Source organism: Cyanistes caeruleus, chromosome 29, assembly GCF_971803275.1.
Source record: "Cyanistes caeruleus chromosome 29, bCyaCae1.hap1.1, whole genome shotgun sequence".
Classification (NCBI taxonomy): domain Eukaryota; kingdom Metazoa; phylum Chordata; class Aves; order Passeriformes; family Paridae; genus Cyanistes; species Cyanistes caeruleus.
Window position 1 is genome coordinate 2,943,482 of NC_141729.1, and position 25,085 is coordinate 2,968,566.

At 43.2% G+C, this 25,085-nt stretch overlaps 1 long non-coding RNA gene across 1 annotated transcript in view; it reads left to right on the top strand.

Moving 5' to 3' along the window:
* LOC111938794 (uncharacterized) overlaps positions 1–19,303 on the top strand; it is a 36,053-nt gene extending 16,750 nt beyond the window's left edge. Inside the window, exons 4-9 of the long non-coding RNA XR_002869088.2 lie at positions 8,091–8,247; positions 9,154–9,263; positions 12,494–12,602; positions 14,104–14,252; positions 17,660–18,010; positions 18,956–19,303. This is a non-coding gene — a long non-coding RNA (uncharacterized LOC111938794). The remainder of the gene's footprint in view (positions 1–8,090; positions 8,248–9,153; positions 9,264–12,493; positions 12,603–14,103; positions 14,253–17,659; positions 18,011–18,955) is intronic.
* The last annotated feature ends 5,782 nt before the right edge of the window (positions 19,304–25,085 follow it).

Consider the following 25,085-nt stretch of genomic DNA (forward strand, 5'->3'; position numbering starts at 1 on the left):
AATGGAGAAGATGCAGGAAAAATTCAGCTGCTGTTGGGCCTGGGCTCTCTGTGGCTGAAGGTGTGAGGAGAATTCACTACAGTCTTCCACAGGAGTACAAAAGCTGGATAAAATACTGTTAATCTTTTTACACTTGGTTAATTGCAGCAATTGTAATCTCCCAGTGGACTGCCAAGGTTTTAGTCCAGGATGTGGCTTGGACAAGTGCTAAACTCCATGTCTTGTGCCTGGGGAAGTGCAAAAGTGGGTTCCTGGGCTGTGCTCCAACCACTTGTGCCATGCTCTGAGCCCAGACCACCAGGAGCACAAGTGCAGGGTAAGAGGAGCGACTGGAGGCATAGCTTTCAGTTTAGATTAAATGATAGAAATGAAAATCAAGATGGATAAGGAGGAGACAACAAGGGGATGATTGCCATGGGATGCTGTTTTTCACACTACAAGGAATCAGAAAGCAAATGGGCTTCAAAATAAAATGGAGCTAATGTTTAAGAAAACCAGAGATAAAACTGTGGGGCCTTCGCAGTTGATGCTGCAGCAATTTAAGATCCAGATTAATTCTAGACAAGGTTAAGGGATTTCCTGGAGGACATATTCCAGTGTTCCTCTTGCCATTTCCAGCTCTGACAAAATGCAACCCTCTGGCTGCTTGGAGGCTGGTGACAAATCATTGCACACTTGTCCTTGATTACATTGTTCTTTGAGCATCCAGATAGGCAGGGTGAGGTGACCTCCAGCTGGATTCGCATTTTCATGGGGAGAAGTGCTTGATAACTGCATTGTTCCTGCTGTCTGGTGGAGCTGATGGCTCAATCTGCCATCATGGAACAGAGGGTTTTGTCACGAGGTCTGCAAAGTTTGAAAACCTTTTAAATCCTTGCACAGCATTTGGTACAAGAGGGCTTTTAAAATGCAGGTCATTATTGTCTGTGTTGAGCTCTGGGTATTGAATGGGGATGTATTTCCTCTTCAGAAAATTCTATTTATGCTGCAATGATGCTTCAGGCCAATTTCTGTGCATTTATCTTTGTTGATGATGGTTCATCTGAAGAAGTCTGTCTTTATATTGTGAGTGACTTAATGATGAGGATCAGAGCTTGAGGATTTGCAGAGGAAAGGAAGTGCTTGACAGGCACTGCTGAAATTGTTTAGCCAATCTTTCATTTTAACAATAGGGAAATAAAATAACCCAAGTGCAGAAATAGATATTTCTGAAGCAGAACATAATGCTCATCAGCATAGATAAACAGAGAGAGGATTGATGAGTTTTAAAACCGTGTCAAAGACTCCTGTTCAAAAGCCACAGTAAAAACAACTGGAGCAGGCTCCTCCTGCACCTCTTCTTATTGGAGTTTATTGGAAAAGGAGTTTTGCCTGGAAATGGGAGCTTGAAGTGGCTTTTCCCTGCCTGTTCCCTGCTCTGCCAGCTCTGTGCCCTTTGGTTCAGGCTCCTGTGAATGAAGATAATTTGCTGGTTGTAATGAATTCCACTTCTAAACCCTGAAACGTGGGAGTCTCGGGAGACAGGAGTGTCACCTCTGCCAGATCCGAGCTCCCAGATGCTGGGACAAGGGATGTGGCACTGAACAGAGCCTCGCTCCTCTGGGGTGAGCACAGCTTCAGGGGAAGCTCCTGCTGAGGATCCCCAGGAGGAGAGGCCCATCTGTGCCTCGGTGCCCCTGTCTGATCACAAAGAATTTGCTGTTTGCAGGTGTTTCACTGCAGGGACTGCTGCTATGATCAGGGCTCCAGAGCTGCTCTAGGAGCTCCAGCAGAGACATAAATGGGTGTTTAACACAAACCCATCCACGTGTATTTACAAAGCAGAGCGTGAGAGCAGGCTCTGGATAAAGAAAAACCGCTCAGAATATTCATGGAGTCCTCATAGAGGTAGAAGTGAACTTCACTTTATTTCTATATTTAGCACACTTTTATAGGGTCCTACAATGTTCACACAGTTTAACAAATTCCTATTGGCTAATACATTTTGTTTATAATTCCTTTTCATGTACACAATATCATTGTTTTTCTTCATTCTCGCTGCTCCAGGAACATTCCAAGGACACTGTCCCTGGAATTGTCATCTGGGTTGAAAGCTGGGCTGTGCAGACAGGCTTTGACTAAAATATCATGCCCTTGCTCTGTCAAAATGTTCTCCTACATCTGGATGACACAATTCGCTTTTCCCCCTCGCAGTTGGCTGTATCTGCCTGTGGAAGGAGAGTCCCTGCCCAGCACTGCAGTCACTGCCTGCACCACGGAGTTTTGCCTCTTTCCTGTGGACAAATCCGAGTCTGGTGCTCCCCAGCATGAGAAGGAGTTGATTTCTAAGGATTTACCTGGCCCCACACAGCCCTTCCCTGCGCTGATGAGGGGACTCATCAATGCTCAGGACTCATTGACACTGCAGCATCAACCAGGGCTTTCCACAGCTTCAATAAAGGTGTGGAGTTCAATCCCTTGAGTCACCACGGCGCGTCTTGCCCTAAACTGGGCTGTCCTTGTTCACAAACAAACCTTTCTGAGGCTGCTCTGCCAGCTTCAAATGGCAAAGTCATGACTTGGCTATCCCTGACCTTCCTGCTTTCTAGGATATCTGCAAACTCGGGCTTTTCTCTGCTTGTGTTTCACAACAGCACTCCTAAAGTCTGTAATTTAGCTGTGTAACTGCAGAATAATTCCTGCTGGATTCTGGAGTGCTCCCCCTTCCTCCTTTTCTCCCTCTGTGGTTAATTAAACACAACAAAAATGATGGTTTGGAAAATGCTTTGTTAGGGATCCCAGGAACTTCGGGGGCTGGTGGATGTCCTTTATCTCATTGAGAGTCCCTGATAAATGTGCTCCAATCTCGTCTGAGATCTGCAGGAATTAAGAAGTTTCTGATGTGTTGAGAGCTGATATCACCACAAATAATGTTTGCACACTGCATCTTGTAGGAGGCAACGAAACAAATCTGTTGTTTGTGAACCTTAGTGGGAAAAGCTAGGAAATGAGGATGCCTTGAAAATGAGATTACAGATGGCATTAGCAGTGACCTGTTCAAGCACCAGCCTCTCTGGCTGTAAACACTTCAAGAATATTTGTCATTAATATATACTTTTGCTGATGGGAAAGGGCTGTAGCTGAGTACTTCCTACAACAGCAATTTTACCCTGGAAAATACAAACCTAATGAAATCCTCCCAGTGGCGATTTGCCAGTTTAAATTAGATGTTTTGATAAGGCCAGAAAATGTAATTGAGACTTCTGTAATCTAAATTAACAGGGAAGATACCAGGTTGATTTGATGTGTCTGAAGTACTTCAGGGCTGTTTGTTTTGCTTGTTTCACAGAGGGTTTGTTTGTTTTGTACTTTCTAATGGGGGATGTTTTGAAATCTGGATGGTTTGGGTTTCCAGGGGAAAGGCAACTTCTGTTTTTAAAACAAACAAAACCCCATCCTTTTCTTGGAGAAGGGGAGGTTTGCTTGTTCTTTGCCTCTGTGCTCCACCCTTAGAACAGAAGGAGAAATAAATGCTGGTGCTGTTCACGTTCTTGTCAACCAGCAAAGCCTCTGTTTTTAAAGGCAGAGCAAGGGAAAACCTTGACTGAATTTTCCCAGCTTCCAAAAACTGCTGGACATGATGTTTCATGATGTGGTAAACAGAAAGATGAGTCAACAATAATAATATTAGTTAAAATTAAAATTTTGAGGACCTGATTTTCTCCCAATATATAATAGTGTTGAGTGATAAAATCCAGACACTTGCTAAGTCTCCCAGTAGCTGTGGTAGGAGAAATCAGCCAAAATCTGAAATGTGATTACAATGAGCAGCAAAACATCCTGCAGCAACAAAATTGGCATTAACATGTCTGACTTGAAGGGAATTTGGAAGGAACTAAAGGCCAGCTGTGCTTCTGCAGATCTCCAGGATAGAACTCCTGATCTTCCACAACTTAGCTTAAGTTTATCTGGCAACTTTAATATTGCCCACTTGAATCCTCATTGCCTGTATTCCAGATGCCATCCCAGTGCACCAGCCTGGCACAGGGAGTTTTGCCTGGCACAGAGAATTTTACCTGGCAGAACAAGTCAGGTCAGCTGTCTGTGGGTGGCGTTTTTCCTGAGCCAGCTGCACACATGGCACTAATGCACCCCTGGATCCTGGAAATGCCAATGGCAGAAATAATTATTTATTGTAATGAATATTTCCCAGAACTTCTGGTGACTTGTGGAGTCCTGAGCAATGAATCCTGTGAAGGTACCGGCAGCTGGGTCCCCCAAATCCCCAATCACACAATTCTAGCACTTCCTAGAGCAATCCATCCTCACGTGATGCACGTATTGACGCTCCTCAGCCAGAAAGGCAGCTTCCAAAAAGCTTTTCTTGGTGTTGAAAAGCAAAAATAACGGCTCTGCTGAGTTGCTGAAGGTCAGTGTACAACAGCATGACATCGGATATGACACCACTGCTAATCTAATCAGAGGAAAACAGATGTGGGAAGCTCCCACGATTTCCTGCTTATTAGGATTAGATTTGTCCTGTGATTATGAGTCTCTTTTGCCTTCTGGAGATATGGATGCTCAGACAATACTCTTAAAGATGCATTTGAGAATTATTAAGAGCTGGTTTGTCACAGCATCTTCCCTATCTGTTGTTGGCATTAATTTATTAATGAGATAAATGTTATCCCCTTCAGAAGTAATTAGGACAACTGTTTTATGTGTGTGTGCATCCCAGACAAGTATGAAAATGCTACAGATTTCATAATCTTTGCCATTTTTTCTGAAGACAATTAACTGGGTTAAGCAAACTCTCCCTGTGAGAGACCACAGAGGCCAGACCTCCAAACAGTGCCTGGTTTTATTTATTATTTACTACTTAACATCAGTCACGTGTTTCTATTTCAAATGTCTTCTTTTTCACACTTGATTGGATTTTTGTTTGAATATTTTCCAGGGCTGAACTCCTCCTGTAGCCTCTCCACTTAGGAGAGCTGATATTTCTTGTGGTGTAAGGCTGCAGAGCTCAGTTTAATTAGTACTCGTGGGGTGGTTACAAATCGTAAACCTCAGTTGCATCTTGAGTGGGAGAACAGACTTAAAATCTTACTTTTCCTGTGAATTTATGTTGTGTAATCACACATTCCTTCCCTAAAGCTCTTCCAGGCATGGTATTTATCCTTTCTTGTGTCTAACAGTGTCACCATTATCATCAACCTGCAAAGAAGTGCCAAAGGTTCATTAATTTTAAAACCCAAGTTCAGGCGTGGTCGGGGGTGCACAAGCTGCCAGAAGGGGCAGCCAGGTGAGCGTGGAGGCACAGCAGAGGTTGTTATCAGAATCCCCAGGACTCCCATCTGGCCAGAGCTCTCTGGGAGCAGATGTTTCACTGCCTTCCCTCAGAGCACTGCAGCTGCAGCGGCTCCTTGGAGGAACAGGGAAACCCAAAGTTGAAGGCAGTGATGTCTGAAAGCAAACCCCCAACAGCACCTGTTGGAAATTGGGCAGGGCTGACTGAAAGGAGCAGAACCATCTCTGGTGGTGTTTAAATGCAGCTGCTGCTGTGACACCATCCCAAACCTGTGTTCCTTTGACCCAGCCTGTGTGTGTCCCATGTCCTTCCCTGGGAACGGAGCTGTCGTGGGTGGGCTGGAGCATGGAGGGAAGAGGGATTTTAAGTCACTTCTGTTGCCTAAATCCCTATTTTCCTTTCTGATCCCTTGTGATGCTACTCCAAAATCCATCCCCTGAGGAAAGGCTGGAACCAAAAGACAGAGCTGCTTCAGGTTGGAACCCAAAATGCTGGAGCTGTTCCAGGTCTGTTGAGCTTGAAAGCAAAAGGACAGAGCTGTCCAACATCTGCCAAGGCTGAGCCCAGCAGGGTGGGGCTGCTCCAGGTCTGCCTGGATGATCACAAGTCACGAACCCTGACTGTCACACACCCTGCTCTGGCCTCTGTGTGTTCACTGAGGTGGCAGCACAAAGCACTTCATCAGCCTCTGACTCCTTCCATCAGATGGCAAATTCTGCCGGCCCTTCTCATTCCAGTTCTGGTTCTTATGGAAAAGGGCTGCAGGGTCAGACCCCTGCACTTTGCTAAGATTGAATCCTCAGCAGGAATTGCATCTGCTGCACTCCATTGGTTTTACTTTTGTTTAACAGACCATAAACAATTTGTTTATATAGACAGCTTTTCATCTTCCACAGTGAATCATCAGTGAGCTCTCCTGGGATCAGTCCCTACTCTGGTTGTTGCTTTTCGTTTATATACCAGGCTTGGATGATTTAGATCATCAGTGTTTCCATCTGAGCTCCAAGGCAGCTGCTTTATGGCCTTTTCCTCACACAAAGGATCTTACTAAAAATCTACATTATGGGTCTGGCAGATTAAGCTTTGCTTTGAAATACTTTGATATAAAGTAGAAAAGAGATGTTACGACCTATTTGCCACAGAGAGGAGAACCCCAGTCCATCAATGCTCAAAACACAGGCCCCTCTCTCTGAGCAGTCCTGCTTTAATGGGGGTAATGATGAGCTCTTGCTCTGTGTGTGCTGAAAGGAGAGGAAATGTGCAGTACAGGGCACTGTGTCCTACCCACAGAGCTCAGAGACATGGGAAATGACCAGATGGGCTGAGGGGATGCCCTGAGGGTGACCAAGTGACCTTGTGTGGAAGCACAGGCAAGGCTCTTTAGCTAAGAACTGGAATTTTGTGAAGGAGTCTGAGCATCTGGGATGAGGCACAGCCCAAACCTGCTCAGAAGGGCAGCCTGGGCTTTAGGAGTGGCTGGAACCAGAGAGAACTGAAGAAAAACCTTTGATTTGCAGTTTCATTTTTAGTCCATCTGCATATTATGCTATAGGGCAAGTGTGGCATGTGGTCCTCAGGTCAGAATTGCAGGCTGTTTCAACGTGTTTGTCTTTAGTTTTAATTCCTAGCTATTTTTAATTAACTTTTTAGTTTCACACCTTGAGTTTGATGCATTAAGTGTGGTTACACCTCCAGTGGCTGAAAGACTCCAAAGTGACCTCCACTCTTCATATTTCCATCAGTTTTTTGGGAGGAATCTCTCCTTCTGGGGCCCAAATTATGTGTTTTGATGAATGGCATTTCCCTTGAAGCGTCACTGAACTCTTGGGGTGATTTCCCTTGCTGAGCTCCAGAAGTAACTCAAATTAACAGCCCCTGAGGTTGGTTTTAACCTTAGAGGGAAGGAGATGCTGCAGCTGCTTTGTTGCGAAAAATACTGGAAAAAATAGTGAGACTACTCCTTGAACCTGCACCAAATGTACTTAATTCAAATTAAGTCTTGGAAGGGACTGCTTTTTCCTGTCAAGGTGTTTATTTTAAAAAGTACTTTGGAGCAAATAATTCATTATCCTCTCACCTTGCATTTGGTGATTGCTTATAATAAGAGTCCACTTGGAGAAGCAGTTGGCTTTTTCCTTCATTATATATACATAGACCCAAAGAATTTTTTATACTCCAGTAAACATAATTTGTAGTTCATGACGTGTTATGAGTTTCTCGTTGTATGAATGTCTGAAAATGAATTTATAAATAATTTTTATGGTTCAGTGAGAAAAGCCATTAAGGTGTTTTAAATGTTTGGAAGTGCAGGAGTTGAAAGAGTGGGTTGATATATGGGGTGCAATGGGAATTGGGAGCTGTGCAGGAAGCTGTAGAGGAAATCTAGAGACCTTCAACTAAAAATATTAAAACTACTACTGGTAGAAAGAGTACAGAAGAGAATTTAAAGGTGAAAGGACATGAAACACATTCAAGTAATAATATCACAGTGTTCACTCACTTATTGTGATCTATTTAGATCAAGGTAAATGTTAGATTAATTTTAAATGTTTAAATAAATCTTTGAAGGTCTGCAAATAATTTGTCTGCTAAGGCATTGTCTCTCCCCCACACCTTGGAACCTTTCAGTCTAAGAAATGCCACTTGTGACTCTAAAAAAACATGGTGGTGGGGCTCCAGGCTTGTCCTGAATTTCTTAATTATTCTGGACCACAGAATGCATAAGAAAACAACTGCACTGTGTGACTCCTGGGATCCTGGAGGTGAATTGCTGTCCATGAATTTCTCTTTTCTCCTCTAGCATGAAAAGCATGGTGCTAAATCCATGGGAAGGGGTGGAAGTTGAGTGTGGCACCATCTCTGCTGAACTAGAGAAACTTTCTGCAATGAATTGCTCAATCACTTCATTTGGAAGAAGAGCAACTGCTATCAGCTCTAATTGGCTCCCAGAACCCAGGGTAAGGTCTCTTAACTATTTTTCTGTGTTATTTTTAATTAACTTGGAATGAGCATTTGTGCATAGAAATCTCAGTGCAAACGTGTGCAAGCATTTTTATACCTCCCTCCAGCTGCCACGCTCTGCAGGCAGGGATTCTGTTCCATTCTGGCTGCTCTTGCCAAATTTCCTGGGAAATGTGCTGGGGTCAGCCAAGGGGGCAGGTGAGGGACCGGGGCTGCAGCAAAGGGACAAGCACCAGGTTCAGAACATCCCTGAATCCCACTGAATTCCATGAGAATTTACATGGGCATGGAGTGAGAGGGCACAGGGAATGGGTTCAAGCTGCCAGAGGGCAGGGGTGGATGGGATATTGGGAAGGAATTCTTCCCTGGGACGGTGGGGAGGGGCTGGGATGGAATTCCCAGAGCAGCTGGGGCTGCCCCTGGATCCCTGGAAGTGCCCAAGGCCAGGCTGGACAGGGCTTGGAGCAGCCTGGGACAGTGGAAGGTGTCCCTGCTTTCCATGGGATTTATGGATGGGATTTAATGTCCCTCCCAACCTAAACCATTCAAGGATTTTACCATTTCTAGGTACAATTTATTTATTTTGTCAAAAGCAAATTACTCTATCTCTTCACATTATTGTAGCCACCAGCTAAATGACTCCATAAAGCATAAGAAAACCCCTGGTTATTGTTTATTTCAAACATTGGTTGTGAAGGTAATCTGTGACTCAGAGAATAAACTGGGCATTTCCAGGCTACTGCTGATAAACAAAGAGGGGAATTCATCCTCCTGAGGATTAAAGTGTCATAATTGATAAGGAGTTTTGTGTAACTGCATAAGTCATTAATTTAAACAAATAACCAAAAAAATTAAACCCCCGCACAAAGCCAACGACATTAACAAAATTGTATTTTTTGCAGAATGCTTCCCTGCTAGAAAATGATACCACAGAGAATCCGAAAGTGGCTCCTGGTTCTGGTCCATGGCCTGACCTCCCTCTTCCCAGAACTGTGGCTTTGAGATGCCCCAGGTGTGCAGACATTTGGAAAGTCAGGTTGGCTCACGGGCTCCCACTGAAGCTGTCAATGAGTGTCTGGGTTGACTTTTCCTTTCAGGAGACACTTCCCTAAATAATACATCTTCCAAACTGGGATTGCCATGACAACAGTTCAATTTGAATTACAAAACAATTAGATATCAAACCCCCACGTAATCCATCTCCATGTAAGTCTGTGCCAAGAGGCAGGTAGAAACTTCAACATCTTCATTTCAGGGGTTGGAAACCCTGCTGCTGCCTGCCATGGTTTGATGGAGAATTGTACTAAAAAGCTCCCAAAAGTCTTATTTAGATAAAGATGCTCAATTCCCCCTTGAATGGGTGTCCTGTAAGTGGTTTAGCTTCCTTTAAAACAAAATAGCCAATAAACACCTGTCTTGTCCCATCCAAATTCCTACGCAATAAGCTTTGGTAGGAAATCATCACTTTGTCTTCTAAACCTTATTATTGTGCAGCTTCTTAAATATTTAATTTTCATAATGAACACATTCCAGTGTTATCATGGATGAAATCCCTTGTAGGGCTTGAAAAACTACTACCCCAATTTCGAGGATGTTTGCCTGGGAGCAAGGCTTGAAAATGAGGAGTTTTCTCAATTGCTGGAATTCCACAACAAATGTCAGTATGAATAGAATTAGAATTTTTATATATCACCACCTCTCTCTTCTACTGCAAGTAGGCAGCAAAATGCATATGCTGGCTGATGGCAAAATGTCATTGCTCTGTCATGAGCACTTGTGGGTATAATCCAGGTGTGGGGGTGATATTTTCTCTGCTAGAGGTCACTTTGGAAAAGGGCATGGAGAAAGGAGGGAAGGAAAAAGGTGTTCTGTGAGCTGGAAATGATGGTAGAAATTCTGCCTGCACTCAAAAGCTGCTGTCTGGGAGGTGTTGGTGGAATTGAACAGCAAGTTTCTGCTTAATAATTAAATAAATTGGAACAGAAATGCTTTTTACACAGGTGGAGTGGCCCTGTGGGAGCAGGAGCTGCTGCCTCAGTCGGAGATGTCTTCATGACTTGCGGGGCAAGTTTGTCAGAGCTCTCCTTTCACAGCTAAAGGTTAATAAAGGCTCATGTGGCTGTGCAGAACCACTGGAAGGACAATCATGGCACAAACTCTGAGTAATGGTGAGCCAGGTCTGGGTTTGAAATGAGCCCCTTTCTCCCTGCCAGGAGGGGACAGATGGGGGGGTCAGGCTCTGCTGCCAGGGAACAGGGACAGGAGGAGAGGGAACGGCCTCAGGCTGGGCCAGGGGAGGCTCAGGGTCGGCAACAGCAGGAATTTCCCCATGGAAAGGCTTTCTGAGCTTTAGAAGGGGCTGCCAGAGAGGTTTGGAGAGGCCATCCCTGGAGGTGTCCAAGGAAGGGCTGGAGGTGGCACTGGGAGCTCTGGGCTGGGAACAAGGAGGGTGTGAGATGTTCCACAGTGATTGGTGCCATTATGGAAACCCACCATGGCATCAGTATAAACAGGAATATTGATCTTAAAGTAAAACATGGACACGAGACAAAGGAAAATATAAGGTTTCATTATTTTTGTTTAAATCCCTTTGCTGTGCATTGCTAGCTTTTGCTGTTAGGTATTTTTGCCACTATGTAATTACTTTAATGATGAATTGTACCCACTCTTTGTGTCTAAAGAAACAGCAGGCTTGTGCAAACGTGTAAAAACTTGTCAGTGCTGTTACCTGCCTGCCAGGAGTGTGACCTGGCCACACGTGGGGGCTTTGTGCAGAGCTGCTGGGGGCTCCCAGCCACTGCTCCTGGGGAGATATCCAACATGTTCAGAACTGCCTGGACTTGTACCCCAGCACAGAAATAACCCCACATGTTCAGAATTGTCTGGGCTTGTACCCCAGCACAGAAATAGCCCCACATGTTCAGAACTGTCTGGACTTGTACCCCAGCACAGAAATAGCCCCACATGTTCAGAATTGTCTGGACTTGTACCCCAGCACAGAAATAGCCCCACATGTTCAGAATTGTACCCCAGCAGAGAAAGCACAGCCCTACAAGAAACTGCTGATAGAAGAGGCAGAGAGCAGGGGTAAGGGGATGTGTTGGTGGAGCAGAGACTCCCCATGTCCCCAGCGCTGCTTGCTCCTCCCTTATCAATGAATTAATAAATTACCTTATTGATTGCCCAACCCAACTGTGGTGAGCTATTCATAACAAGGGCATTGGGCACTGCTGGGATTGGTGGTCCCAGAGGGATTTTCTGAGCTCAGGATTCCATGGTGAGAAGGCAGCACCCACCCTGGGAAGAGTAAGGGACATCTCCTCGTTCCAGAGACAGAGGAGCTGTGGCTGAGCTAAAGCTGCAAGGGATGAAGTGCTGCCATCAGGATGGGGAGGTGGGGCTGCTGCCTGTGCCAATGGCAAGGTTAGAACAGCCCTTCCTTCTCCTCCAGACTCCCGGTGGAAAGGACAACACAGGGACAGCCACTGGACCTGCTGCTCATGAAATCTTCCATTCACACAAAGAGCCTCCTGAAGGGTGCCACTTTCATTTTGATGGGTGCATTGGGCTTTAAGAGAGCAGAGACATGGAAATGTGAAATACAACAATTAATTTACTATTAATTAGGTTACTTACTATTATGATTTTATTATTTTATGTTTTTATTTTATTACTTTATATTATTGTATTTTATTATTTTATATTATTGCTTTATATTATTTAATATATCATTACACATTACTATATTATTAATATATTATAACTTCCTTAAGAGTGCCACTTTCATTTTGATGGGTGCATTGGGCTTTAAGAGAGCAGAGACATGGAAATGTGAAACATAGCAATTAATTAACTATTATTTTAAAATAATTAATTATTTAATAATTACTATATATAACATACAATTATATAATATTATAATAATTAATACTATTATTAATATTATTACTACTATTAATTAGTATTGTTATTATTATTACTATTAGTTACTAAAATTGATTTTATTATATAGATTATATATATTATTTATTATTATTATATATATTATTATTAGTTAATTTACTATTAACAGGTAGGAACATCACCATTTAATGAGAATATTTTATTTCTTTTCTAAATAATTATTACAGAATATCCAATCAACAGACTTGACTATTAATAATAATAATACTCAAATCCTCCTTGCAAGCATTGATCACTGATAAAGGTTCCTGTATCTCTCTTTTCCCCCTCCTCCAGCAGGATCTGGTAACAGTGCTTGCCAAAGGAGGTGTCCATCCAAAACATTCCTGCTTCTTCTCCAGGAGATCGGAATCTAAGTCAGGGATTTAATGTGCAGTTTAACCTGCAGGTAATGTTTTTGCATAAAAATGTGAGCTGAATAAATGAATCTGGGCTATTTTTTGTTGTGAACTGTTCAATTTTGGGTGATTGCATTAAAATGCAGTGAAGTTTTACTAAGTGAATAAAGTTTAAATTGAATTTCCCATGAACGCTTGAAGGATGTCAGCAGCAGGCTGAGGGTCCCTTGGTCTTAATTGGGATAGTTTGATAAGGAAAATTTTATTCCATGTGTTGATTTAAAAAGAAATTATGGCAGGAGGTAATCTGAAAGACTACAACACTCTTTTTTACCCTCAACTCTGCCTTTTCTTTCCCAAAGTAGAGATTAAAATCAATAAATAATTATATGCAATCACATTGTTAACTAATACAATTTCCTTCTTTTATAGGCTGCTCCTGCACAAATTGTATTTAGGAGCATGTTCTATATTCCTAAGGAATATTTTAAGAATAATGGTATTACCAGGTTAAGGAAATTCTGTCATGCAAGAAGGATTTCAGTCAGTATCAAGTCACATCTGTTGATTGGACAGTCCATTGTAATTTTTTAGAAAAAAAAAATATATTCCTATGAAATGTTGATGTTCCTACATGTTAAATTAATAAATTAATTAAGGTGTTGAGTTTCACAAGTCTAACATGTTTGAAATGCCATGAAGGAAAATGTTCTGATTTAATTTTAAAAAATAAAATAAAGCAATGAACAATGGGATGATTGAAAGCAGGGTTGGAATTCAGCTTGTGCCAGCTTTAGTTTGGAATAACTGGGAATATATGAGCTACTACCATTAATTAATGGCTACAGAAATAATCTAATTGGGGAATCATTTGCTTGAAATGGTGAAGCCACAAAAGTACACATGTGGCAAAACAGATACAGAAATTTTACAGGTTATTTCAAAGCAGGAAAACCCCAAAGCTGTCAGGAATATTTCAATTGCCTCCTGTACAAAGGATGTGCAATTAAATAAGCAATTAGTTATGGATTATTCACTCAGCTTGGCTGCTGGATATCCGAGTAGCACGTTAACCTTGAAATGACTGGGTTTATAGCCCTTATTGTTCACCAATAAATTAAACCTGCATTAAAAACCTCACCCTACCTGGGGTTGATCTTGCAAAGAAATTTTGCTGCTGATTATTGATCCCAGCAAGGACACTGAGGCACCATGGTGGGACAAGCTGGAGGCACATATGGAAGATGATCCTCACTGCCTAAAATGCTTTCAAATAACTGGGGGGTGAGGGAGAGGGAAGAAGTGATGGGGAAATTTCCTTTAAAAAAGGAAAAGCTTTGCAAAGAATCGCAGAACCATGGAATGGTTTGAGTGGGAAGGGACTTTAAAGCCCACCCAGTGCCACCCCTGACACGGGCAGGGACAGCTCCCACTGTCCCAGGCTGCTCCAAGCCTCGTCCAGCCTGGCTTTGGACACCTCCAGGTAAATTGTTTTGGTTTTTTTGTGGTTTTTTTTTTTTAAACAGTCAGTCTCTAAAGTTCTTTGTCCAGGTCTCACTGTGTCCAGCACCCAAATGGAAGAATCCCTTGCCTGTCTTGAACTCCTCTGGGGCTTTGTGCAGCATCTCCTTCCCAGCTGGATTCCCTGGTGAGAGCTGCGCTCCCAAACTGGCACCATAACCACTTGGCAATACCAGCAGGTATTTTATAAAGTGACAGGAACCAGATCAGAGCTTGTCTTGATAGGACATTTGTGTTGTTGGGTTTTTTCCCCCTTGGACTGAGGTTGATGAGAGAGAGGCAGTTTTCTCTTGTTCAGACTTGGCTGTTTATTCTTCTTTTATCGATATTACATATTTACAGAGCACAAGGAGCTATGTGCAGTAAGACAGAAAGGTGTAAGATGGCTAACAAAGATCTTCTTCAAGGTCTTTCATATGTCCATTTACCCAATTAACAATTGCCTAGTAAATTATTTTTCTTAGTGACCCAATGACCCAACACCTGTGTGCTGCACTGCAACATTCTTTATCCAATCACCCACTACTACCCAAAAACCTCTAGAAGAAGAGGATGAAGAAGAAAGGACAAGAGACAGCACCCTGAATCCTCCATCTTGCCTTGTGTTTTCTAAACTAGTTTAAACTCCAGACTTTAACTTTTTCACCCCATGACAAGAAAACTTCCTAATCTACACATTTACACTCCTAGTTGTTGTATTTAACAGTTGTTTTCAGGGTGTTATATGAAATTCGGTGTTTTCTTGGATGTCATAGCCAGGTATCAGGGGCATCCACTCTGTGCCTCTGACTCCAACAAGAGCTGGGATGATGTTTTGTTCAGAGCTGTATTTACATGTGCTCCATCCACACTGGGCTGTCCAGCAACAAAAGGCATGACTGGATGATCTCGAAATGCCCCTTTCTGCCCAATTTCTGTGATGAAATCATGGCGGCTGAGCAGAAAGAAAAGCTGAAAGTGAGTTGGTTTCACGTTTCCATTTTAATGCTTAGAAACCTAAGAAATTTCTCATTGGACACAACATCCTGTTCATGGATCTGATTCCTTTCTCAGCCCATTTCAAGCCCAGGACAAACCCCTTGGCTGTTGAAATTGTGATTTTTCTCCCAGGAGTGCCATTTGCCCCAGGGACTGATGAGTCTCCTCACCCAGGGGGACTACCTGGATCTCCAGTATAGACAATATTCTTTATGTCCAGGAACATTTTGGTGTTTAGGACACATTAGGATTTCTGCTACATTTTTAAACATTTTTTATTCGAGGCAGCATAAAGAAAAAGCAGATCTGTGACTGAATTTAGCAGTTTCTGTGCTTCAATAAAGTGAAGCAGGGCCAGGCAGGCCAATTATCCCTTCCACACCTTCAACAGATCACATTAAAAATGAAGAGTGAAGTTTTCATGGCTTAAAGGGAGAAAACTCTGATTTGAATTCAAATAAATCAGAAACATTAATGTGTTTGAGAAATGAGTTTAATGATGTATTTAAAAACTATTAAATTAATGTTTCTCATTAGTGGCACAGCTTAATCATTCTTTGCAAGCAGAGGGAAGAAAGTAAAGCAATATCGTAAAAGATCAAATAGTGATTCAAAATTAATTAATCCAGCATTGTATAAATCAGGTAGCTTCAATAAAAATACTAGTTCAGTATTCAGTTCTTACAGGAAAATTAAAAATAAAAAATGCCTTAATTAGTGCCTTTTCATTCAATCCACCTGACCTATTTATTTTTAATCGAACTACAGGGTGCTAAGCATACTGTGAAAGTGCTAATTGCAGTAGTAAACTTTTTAACATTTCCCCCCGGACTCAATACCTTGCTTTGTGGGAGAATATCTCAAGAATAATGGAGAAAATTGGTGTCTTGCTGTGCTGGGAGCTGCTGTTGCGTTCCCGATCGGATTCATGGTGTGCAAACACCTCGTGGCTTTGCTACCGCGAATTTGCTTTGACTGTGTCAAGATTCATCTTGCAATTTATGCTCAGAGAACTCATTAGAAAAGCTGTTTGAGTGGCAGCAGTGAAAGAGCTTGTGTTATTAGCTTTAAAAACTCCTGAAGTTCAAACTGCTTGAGCAGGCTTTTAATGAATTATTGCTTTTACATTACATTTGTGCCAATGTGCCTCTTTGCACTGAAGTTTTCTTGTGATCCTACAAGCAGATGTGTTGTCCCGAATCAGGTTTATTCCTAGTGGGAAAATGAAAGGAAGATGAGAGCAGAGACAGATCTTTCCCTGAACTTCTCCACATGTGCTGGGTGATGTTGTCGTGGCCGGCGCTATCAACTGGAGCTGGATCTGCTATTGCTGATATCAATATTAAACTGATATCTCCCAGTGCTGCCTCACTGATCCTTTCCTTCTGGAGCTCCAAACTGTACTGGGTTTTCCAAGCACTAATCCCCAGAAATTACCCCAGCGTTGCATCCTGCAGACCAACTCTCTTTAGAAAGGCTCTTCTCGAGCTCTCAGTGAAGAATTAAAGCTCATCTGAGTGCCCAGCACTGGGGCCCTAAAAATTAGCACATCTTTGGTGAAAGCAGCTTTGGTACAGACTGGCTCTGGGAATTTTACAAGCCCAGATAAGATTTTTTTTTTACAGTCCTCAAGGGGCTTTTTTTAATGAAGATGGGTCAGGTGCCTGAGCCTCACGTTCATTGTGATTCTGGGGACACTGAGAACCCCCTGAGCCTGCCAGACTCCTCCTGCTCTAGTCTATGTTCAGCTGCCCCAGGCAAGAAATTGATATTTCTTTGTGTTAGTCACTCCATTTCTGCAGTAGGAAGAGATTTATAAAAGACTGAGGTCTGGAAATCTTCACCTTCAAAGATCAAACTCATAGATTTGTATCCTGAGCACCTGAATATTCATTGCCAGCCCCAAATATTCAAAAACCACAATCCCAAAATAATAAGAAATATTAAATGCATAAGTGATTCTGCTTCACCAGTGTTAAGGGCATAATGGCATCATATATTTATGTTTTGGCCACTATCCCAAAATATCTTCTAATTGAACAAAATAGTCTTATCAAACAAAATATTCTCATCACTCCTCTGAATACACAGAGGAGCCCAGCTGTCCCTGTCACAAAGAGAGGTACTTGAACACACATTTTGTAGCCCAAATGTCCAAAATACAACCTGAGCTCCTGTATTTCCTAATTTTTTGTAGAAGGAATGGGGACATATAGAAAATACAAATCCCCTGGAGAGTTAGGACAGTACTGCTGCTGTCCTGAAACTGCTGAGCACGATGATGAGGCACTGATGGCATTCTCCACTCTGAGAAAGGAATTTGTGTCATCCAGCAGACAAAACTGTTGAATTTTCACGTGAGGATGGTTAAACTCAGCACTTCCTCTTCGCTCCAGGTTTTTGTGGCATTCCTGGAATTGTCCATGAATGTCTAACAGGGATATCTGGGAAACCCTAAATGAAGATGAGCAGCTTCAGCCTGACCTCACATCACACTGTTCAATTCTCTTGCCATGCCAAATGAATTTGCAATAAAGAACTTCATTGTTTATTGATTTTAGAGATGGATGTGGACATAAATATTGCTCTAATTGTTTTACATTTCCAGAATTGCATCTGAGCTTCATCCTCAGACCTCTGAGAGCCTCGTACTCAACACATTGAACCTGATCTGACACCAGAGTTGACAGAGAGGGCCTGATGGGGTTTGAATGCTCTTAAAACCACACTAATGCCTCCTAAGAGGGGGATTAAGTGATGGGGATGAGACAGAGCGAGCTCCCCTGCTGTGTGATCCCACAGACCTTCTCTGGGTGAGCACCTTTGGAGTTAATCCAAATATTCATGCTTGGAACACAGATCAACAGGAGGGCTTTTCATCACAGACTATGGGAAAAACAGAGCTTCTCCTGGCACCTACTGCTTCTAAACCAGAGTTGTAATGATTTGCTTTACAAAGGTAATGCAGATGATTTTAGATATGGATTCAATTTTCAAGTGCCCCCGAGCTTTAAGCATCCACTTCAGTAATCCCTTATTGAAATTTGGGTGGACTTTTTACAGTCTGAATTAAAAGCCTTGTTGAATCTAATTGAATTTCTTCCATGATTTAATGTGGAAATGGTGAAGAACAGATAATTGTGTTTTAGTTAAAGAAATCTATATGATGAGTTAAATATCTATGATTTCTGGGAAGGCCTGAAATTCCCTCACTAAATCTTTCTCCTGGCATTGAAACCACCTGAATGTTTTTCCAGCATTGAGGTGTTTTGCTTCCCAACGCCCCTGGGAAATGGAGAAACCAAGTGGGTAACACCCATTTTGTGCTTTTCTTTCCAAAAGTGTCCTTGGGAAGCTGATGCTGGACCCAAGTGCTTTGCAAATCTCTCCTCTCATGGTTTCCCCAGTGACACTTCTGGGCTTTGGAGAGACTTGGAAGTCTCTCACTTGGGAGACTTTGGAAGAGTTGTCCTGGTTCCTGAGGGATGGGCAGGGATCCAGACCTCTGAGACTGTGCCATGAGATTTTATCTCCTGCAAGGCTGTTTGGGAGCACTTCTACTTGCTGCAGACAGGTTTAATTTAATTTAAATAAAAGGAATAAATCCCCCAGGAATAAAGAGCTGTTAGCTCCTTGTGAAAGCTTAGGATTATCAACCATCTCTGTTATTTCTCCTGTGTAATTCCTGCATTTTTGGTGTTTCTTTACATTTCTTCCAGTCCTCTCTGCTGAGGCATTTCTTCCAAAGCTCCTCTCTCAGCAGTGTGTTATTTATGATGCTCTAAAGGTGTTTTGCTGTGGACAACTCATTCTTAAATGTTAATGCAAATAAATTGAAATCTCTGGTTGCAAAGGCCCGGCACTGGAGGGTTGTTATAACACATCATAAAAACCTCTTTTCCAGAGCTCTCCTGGAGGTGTAAATAAAGCAGGAGGCATTTCAGCCAGCACTGCTGGGGATTCTGCCCACATCCAGAGAGCAGTTATTAACTAGAGAACCACGATCTGAGCCTGGGACTTGGAGTGTGGCTTCAGGACGAGCCCTGTCCCTCCTCAGCCTGGCTTTGCAGAGCCCCGCTCGTCTCTCAGCCTGATTAGGAGCTGCTCCATGCTCATTATCCAGGGAGTTCTGAGAAATGCCTCATGAAGGGTTCAGCTCTGGTTTCAGTGTGTAATAAAGGGCTAATCACCTGTTTAAGATAAGTGATTAAAGAAAGTGTATTAAACTAAATAAAGCCCTTTTATTCTGGAATTGCACTTCCTCTGTGGTTATCAGAGAACATCTATCTCTCCTCAAATTCAAGCTTGATTGTAACCTTGAATTTACTTTCAAGAGAGGATAAACCCCTTGATTAAGGTGATTTTTGTCTGGAAGGGGAGGAGAGAAGAGAATGAGAGCCATAGATAGCAGTGAGGAATTGGGATTGGTAATGTTAAACAGGAGGGATGCTGGAGGCTTTCCCACTGAGAGGGAAGATGTGGGCTGGTGTCTTCACAAACAATTTGATGGGTGTAAACATCTCTGAAACATCTCCTGATGTCCCTGTTAAATTTGAGCAGCAGGTTCCTCACCAGGCCCAGCCTGGGTTTGACACAGGCGGGGTCTGCACGAGCCTGAACTTCTCAGCTTTGGGGTAAAAGCAGCAGCTTCAGGGGGAATGGGATTCGGGAAATTTCCCTGGCACTGCTGGGGAAAGGAAGAGCCCAACGTGGGGTGGGAGTTTGGGATAAAAGGGGGGCTGTACCCAGAGAGACAGAAAATCCCCTGGGCATGAGCCCCGTGAACTCTCTCCCTTTATTCGAGTAAAGGACTCCTCTGTCTCCTTTGTGGAATAAACCTCTGGCGTGGGTGGATTTTCCTGACACCACCCTGCTCCAAAAAAGAGGAATTGCATTTTATCTCTTGAAATCCCACATAATTTCCCATCAAAAAACACACCAGCTTTTTCAATACCATAATTGCAGGCTATGCAAAATATCAGTCATTGTCTAATTTGAATTGATTGCACACCCTCTGCTTGAAGTGACAGGGCTCAGCCATGGAGCCCACCTGGAGGCAGTGAGGTAAAATCAAATTTTAGCATTCAAAAGCACAGCAAATCATCGCAGATTTTGGGATTTAGCCTTCTCAGCATTAGAACTGAACATAAAGCAGAGGCTAGAGAGGAATTCAGGGGCTTTTAGCTGTGGGTGTGCATGCAGGCACAGCAGGGACAGGCAGGACGCAGCATCAGGAACAGCTGCAGAGGCCAATTTGACAGAGTGACCCCATGAAATCGCTCAGTCCCCTCTGGTTTTACACAGGAGCTGCCGTGAGGCTCTGGAGTTCTGTTCTGGGGAAGCCAGGAGGTGGTGGCTCCACAGCTCTGCAGCCCAGCAAGGCTTTAGGATATGATTACAAAAGGAGGGAAGGAAGTCCTGCCTGCTCATCCTTTATTCCAATCAGCCTTTCCTCTCATCTTCTGCTTCACAGCAGCGCTCAGCAGTGTGGTGTTGGCAGCAGAGAGGCTGAAGCCTTCTCTCAGCAAATATTTCTGGGCATCAGCAGCTTCTGCAGCCAAGGTGAACAGGTGAGGGCAGGAGCATCGCAGTTGAGATGGGTGGGGAGGCTGGGCTTGGGATTCCCCCTAACAAGGCAGGGAAGTGAAAATGATATTGAATTTGCCAGCAAAATCCTTAATCCTGGAGCACAGAAAGCTTTCCTACACCCACTCCAGGTGCGTGGAATCCTTGTGGGGAGAATCCCATATAGAAAAGGCAGGAAGTCTGTGGTAAATACATCTCTGATGTGATGAAAGTGAAGCTCTTGGAGCAAAAGAGCTGCTGGTGGCTCTGTAAACATTTTGGTTGGGTCTTAGTCAAATAGGTCAAAGTAATCAAATAGACAAAAGTGTGAAAGTCAGGGGGGAAAAATCCAGCAACTCAGAGTGGGCCACGATGGGCTGGGGTAATTCAGTGCTGGAAGCTCAGGGCAGGCTGAGCCTGGCCCATTATTCCTGCCTCTCTTTCCTTCACTATTCCCAGGTCAACAAGTGCCACTCCAGAGAGGGCTCTGTGCTCCTCCTGCCTTTCCTGCCTGTTAAACCCCGCTCAGCACGGCAGCTGTGGGTGCCACAGCTGGGCAGAGCCACTTGTGACGTTCAAAACAGAGTGGTTGTCTCCATTTCCATTTGTGCAGGGAGCTGCTTCAAGTGCAGCTCAGAAAATAATCGAGCTCCTCAAGTGGCTCTTGGGTTAATTCAGCTGGGCTAGGGCTGCTGCTGGCTCTGCCTGTTGTGTTCTCTGCTCACCTGGAGTCAAACATGCTGCAGCAATATTCGTTAAGTGCCTGGCTTAATTTCACCTCCAATTTAAATTTTATGAGGCAGTTATGTGTTAGTTAAAGGGCCTTTTGAAATGACTGGAAAGATCAGGTGAATTTTAAAATAGTGGATGTTTAAAACCTCGTTGCTATTTTAATTGAAGTGAATTTTAATATCTGAAAGACATCTTTTTTAATACATTAAAGATGTTTAGTGTTATTAATTGATATGGAACAGAGTAGCAGTGAATTTATTATGTGGTTTTAAATACCAACTGGTGTTAAAGCTATTTCTGCTTTGCATTTCTATTAAATGCCATCTATAACTTGCTATAGAGGCTGCTAGAGACCTGACTATTGATTAAATTACCTTCCAATGAGGGCTCACTGTCAGGCAGTGAACATTCCTTATAAAATGTGTAGGAAATCTCCGGTTTGGGAGCATCAGGGAAGGCTGAAATTCTGCCTTATCAGGTGGCAGTTCAAGAGCTGTGGTTTGGCTGATAGATGCAATACTAAGATTAAAGATGAAGATTAAAAATAATGCTGCCACAAGAAAAGGTTTTTATTAACCCGGTGCTGGTTTTGAAAAATTGTTTAATTTATTCTGCCCACCATCCCAGCAGTTGTGTCTCCCTGGCTACTGAGGCTGGCACAGGAGATAATGGGGGCAAGTGGAAAAGATCAGGGCTAGATGAGGATCTCAGCTGTGGCTCCTTCTGTAAAATTAAGGGAATTTGCCTTCTGTTCTCTCTGCTTTTACCTTCTTGCTCATTTAAATACAAGCTTTTCAAGGAAAGTTACATAAAAATCTTGACAGCTGCTTATGGCAGCTCCATGTGATGAGAGGATCAATCATTCTCCAGCTTTTTCCCATTTCCTATGCTGGCTTCATAGCCAGGGTTTGCTTTTTTCCCCCCAAGCAAATTGTTTCCTCCTCAGGCCTCTGCTATGGAAATTCACTTCAGGTATCTGAACATGTTGACAGTGACAAAAATCTGGTCAGAGTGGAAAAATGGGTGAATGTTTTCAGAAAGTTGGAAGGCAGAAATGTTTATTTTGGAACTTTTAATTAAAGCACATTTTTAATTCTCATCCAGATTCAGAGTAGCCTTAGGTCAACTTGTCACCTTCTATTTCTGAAGGATATTAAAGTGCACTGAACAAATAGCTTTCTGGGGATTTAATACAGTTTAATAAATCCATTTTAGGCCCTGATGCAGATTAGTTTTATTGTGTTCATTTGTAAAGATAAAGGTTCCTGAGTGTGTGTGTGGGGGGGGGGAATTTTCAGCAAACTTTTGTTTCAACAGCAACAACAAAAGAGACTTTTTTTGTGTGTGCTCCAGGGGTGTTTGACAAACTGGGGAACAATACAATGTGCAAGCTTTAGCCAATTAATCCACCCATTATTTGTCAGGCAGTGTGGCCAGGCTGAAATCCATTCTGCAGAGGATAACTTATTCAGCAGGGCTTAATCCTTCCCCATCTAGCACCAAATGACTTCAGACTTGCATACATTTTTCCATTATTTGACCAGCTCTTCTGGGGTTTGGAGTGTAATGCTCGGCCTGCTAAGCCTCTTTTGTCCTGTGCTGCTGGAAACTGGCTTTGCTGCTGAGCATTTTTTTATTCCAAGAGAGGTTTTTCCCAACTGTTCATTTCCAAGCACCACTGGCCTGCCTCTGCCTCGTTGGTTTTTTGTGATTTTTTGGGGTGCAACAGCATTTGTAGATGTTTTTGTGGAGGGCTGGGTTGGTTGTGGGAATTAGGGAAGAAGGTTTCCAAATGAAGTTCAGGGGAACATGGATTAATCCCAGGTTAATAAAGGACAATAGCAGCGTGCTTGGAGCTGGAATGGGGAGAGAGAGGAGATGTCACCCTGGATCATTCCAAACCCCATCAGCTGGCAGCTCTTTGCCAGCCCTGGACCAATTTGCATCTTTTCTCCATCCCCAGTCCTCTGCATGGAATCAAGAGGTGCTTTCAGAGCTGACACTGAGGAAGGAGAGGAGGTGGCTTCTTTGGCATTTTACTGCTGCTCTGTGACTCTGCTCCAGGTCTGTAATACACTTCACTGAAGGAAGGAAAGAACACTTAAAAATTTACAGGCACATTCCTGCTTTTTTCCCCTCCACTTCATCCTTTCATTGAGCTCAGATAAAAGCTCAGGTGAGAGGTGTCTCCTTCCCCAGAGAATTCAGGAATAAAGACGATGCCTCTACCTTCACAAGCCCACTTTGAAATATTTAGTCTTTTAAGCAATTTCCACCTGCTGGAAATGTGGATCTTTGCTCTCTGAACCAGGAGCAGGCCAGGAAAGCTCCAGTACAAGACCATACAATGCCATCCCTTATTTTATCACCTTCTGACAATTCAGGAAGGCCTCGGATGCAGAAAGCTCCTCATCCACCAGGGAATCACTCATCTCACTTGAATGGAGTCACATTAGGCTGAAAGGGAAATTGGGCCCACTCAGCTCAGCCCTGAACAATTTTGGTTCAAACTTTCCCATTGACTTCCCAGGGAGCTGAGACTTTTGGCTATTGTACTTGGTTTGGGATTGTTTTGAGTTCAAGAAAAGGATCTCCTCAGGTCCTAAGTTTCTCTTTTGAGGATCGCTGGCTGCTGCCTCCTCCTCTGCTTTGATGGATGGATTTTCAAATGTGTTTGGAACACCCAGACACCAATAGCTCTTCTCCAGAATCGATGGCTTGGGATGGTCAGCAAGTAATTCCTTTTCATTTATTGCTGAAAACCACAGTCATGTGCCTTGAATATGAGGATCACTTTCTATGGAAAAAATACTGACATATTTTTATTGACATGTGAGTCAGAGAATCCTGGAATGGTCGCTGGGAAGGGACCTTAAAGCCCATCCAGTGCCACCCCTGCCATGAGTAGGGACAGCTCCCACTATCCCAGGCTGCTCCAAGCCCTGTCCAACCTTCCCTTGGACACTTCCAGGGATGGGGCAGCCACAGCTTCTCAATGAGACTGGGACATTTTTATCATAGCGCCATTTAGCCCAGAAAAGGCCTTTAAAACCATCAAGGCCACCTGTTAATATTAATTTTTACTTCTGATTTTTTCCATGTGTGTTACAATGGGACTCAGGGTCTGCCTGCATATGATGGGATGGCAGCCAGAGCTCTACCTCCCCTGTCCCTTTCCAGTTCTCCCAGTCCTGCTCTGTGCTGGCCCAAAGGTGGCAGAGGATTAAAAATTACATTAAAATTTAAAATAAAAGCTTGACATTGCAGTGCTGAGCCTGCTTTCCCTGCATTTCTTCACTGATAGCACCTTGAGAGAGGACAAAAGTGATGGGAGGTTCTATGAAGGTTGAAATAACCCTTCAAATTTACTGAGGCTTTGGAGAGAACTCAGCTTAGGTACTGCCTGCGTCGTGTTTAAATTAAAGGGCTTTTAATTTAGAATCTGACAAGCAAGGCTGAAATGCATTTAACAGAAAGCAGTGACAATTTCAATGCTCTGGCTCAGGATCCTGGTTAATGGATGAATTTAAGCTGCCAGCTCCCTCCTCCAAGAGAGCATTACAGACACAGCCTTTTGTTTCCACAAAGTAAAGAGCAGCACAGAGGTTTTTTTATTTCCCCCCTCCACCCCTCCCCAGAAAAGGGATGTTTGACTAAGCTGAGATGATTCAGGATGCTGAATGAGAGCTCTGGATTTTGCAGGGCAATATCCTTTGCCCTTGTGGTGAGAGCCTCCA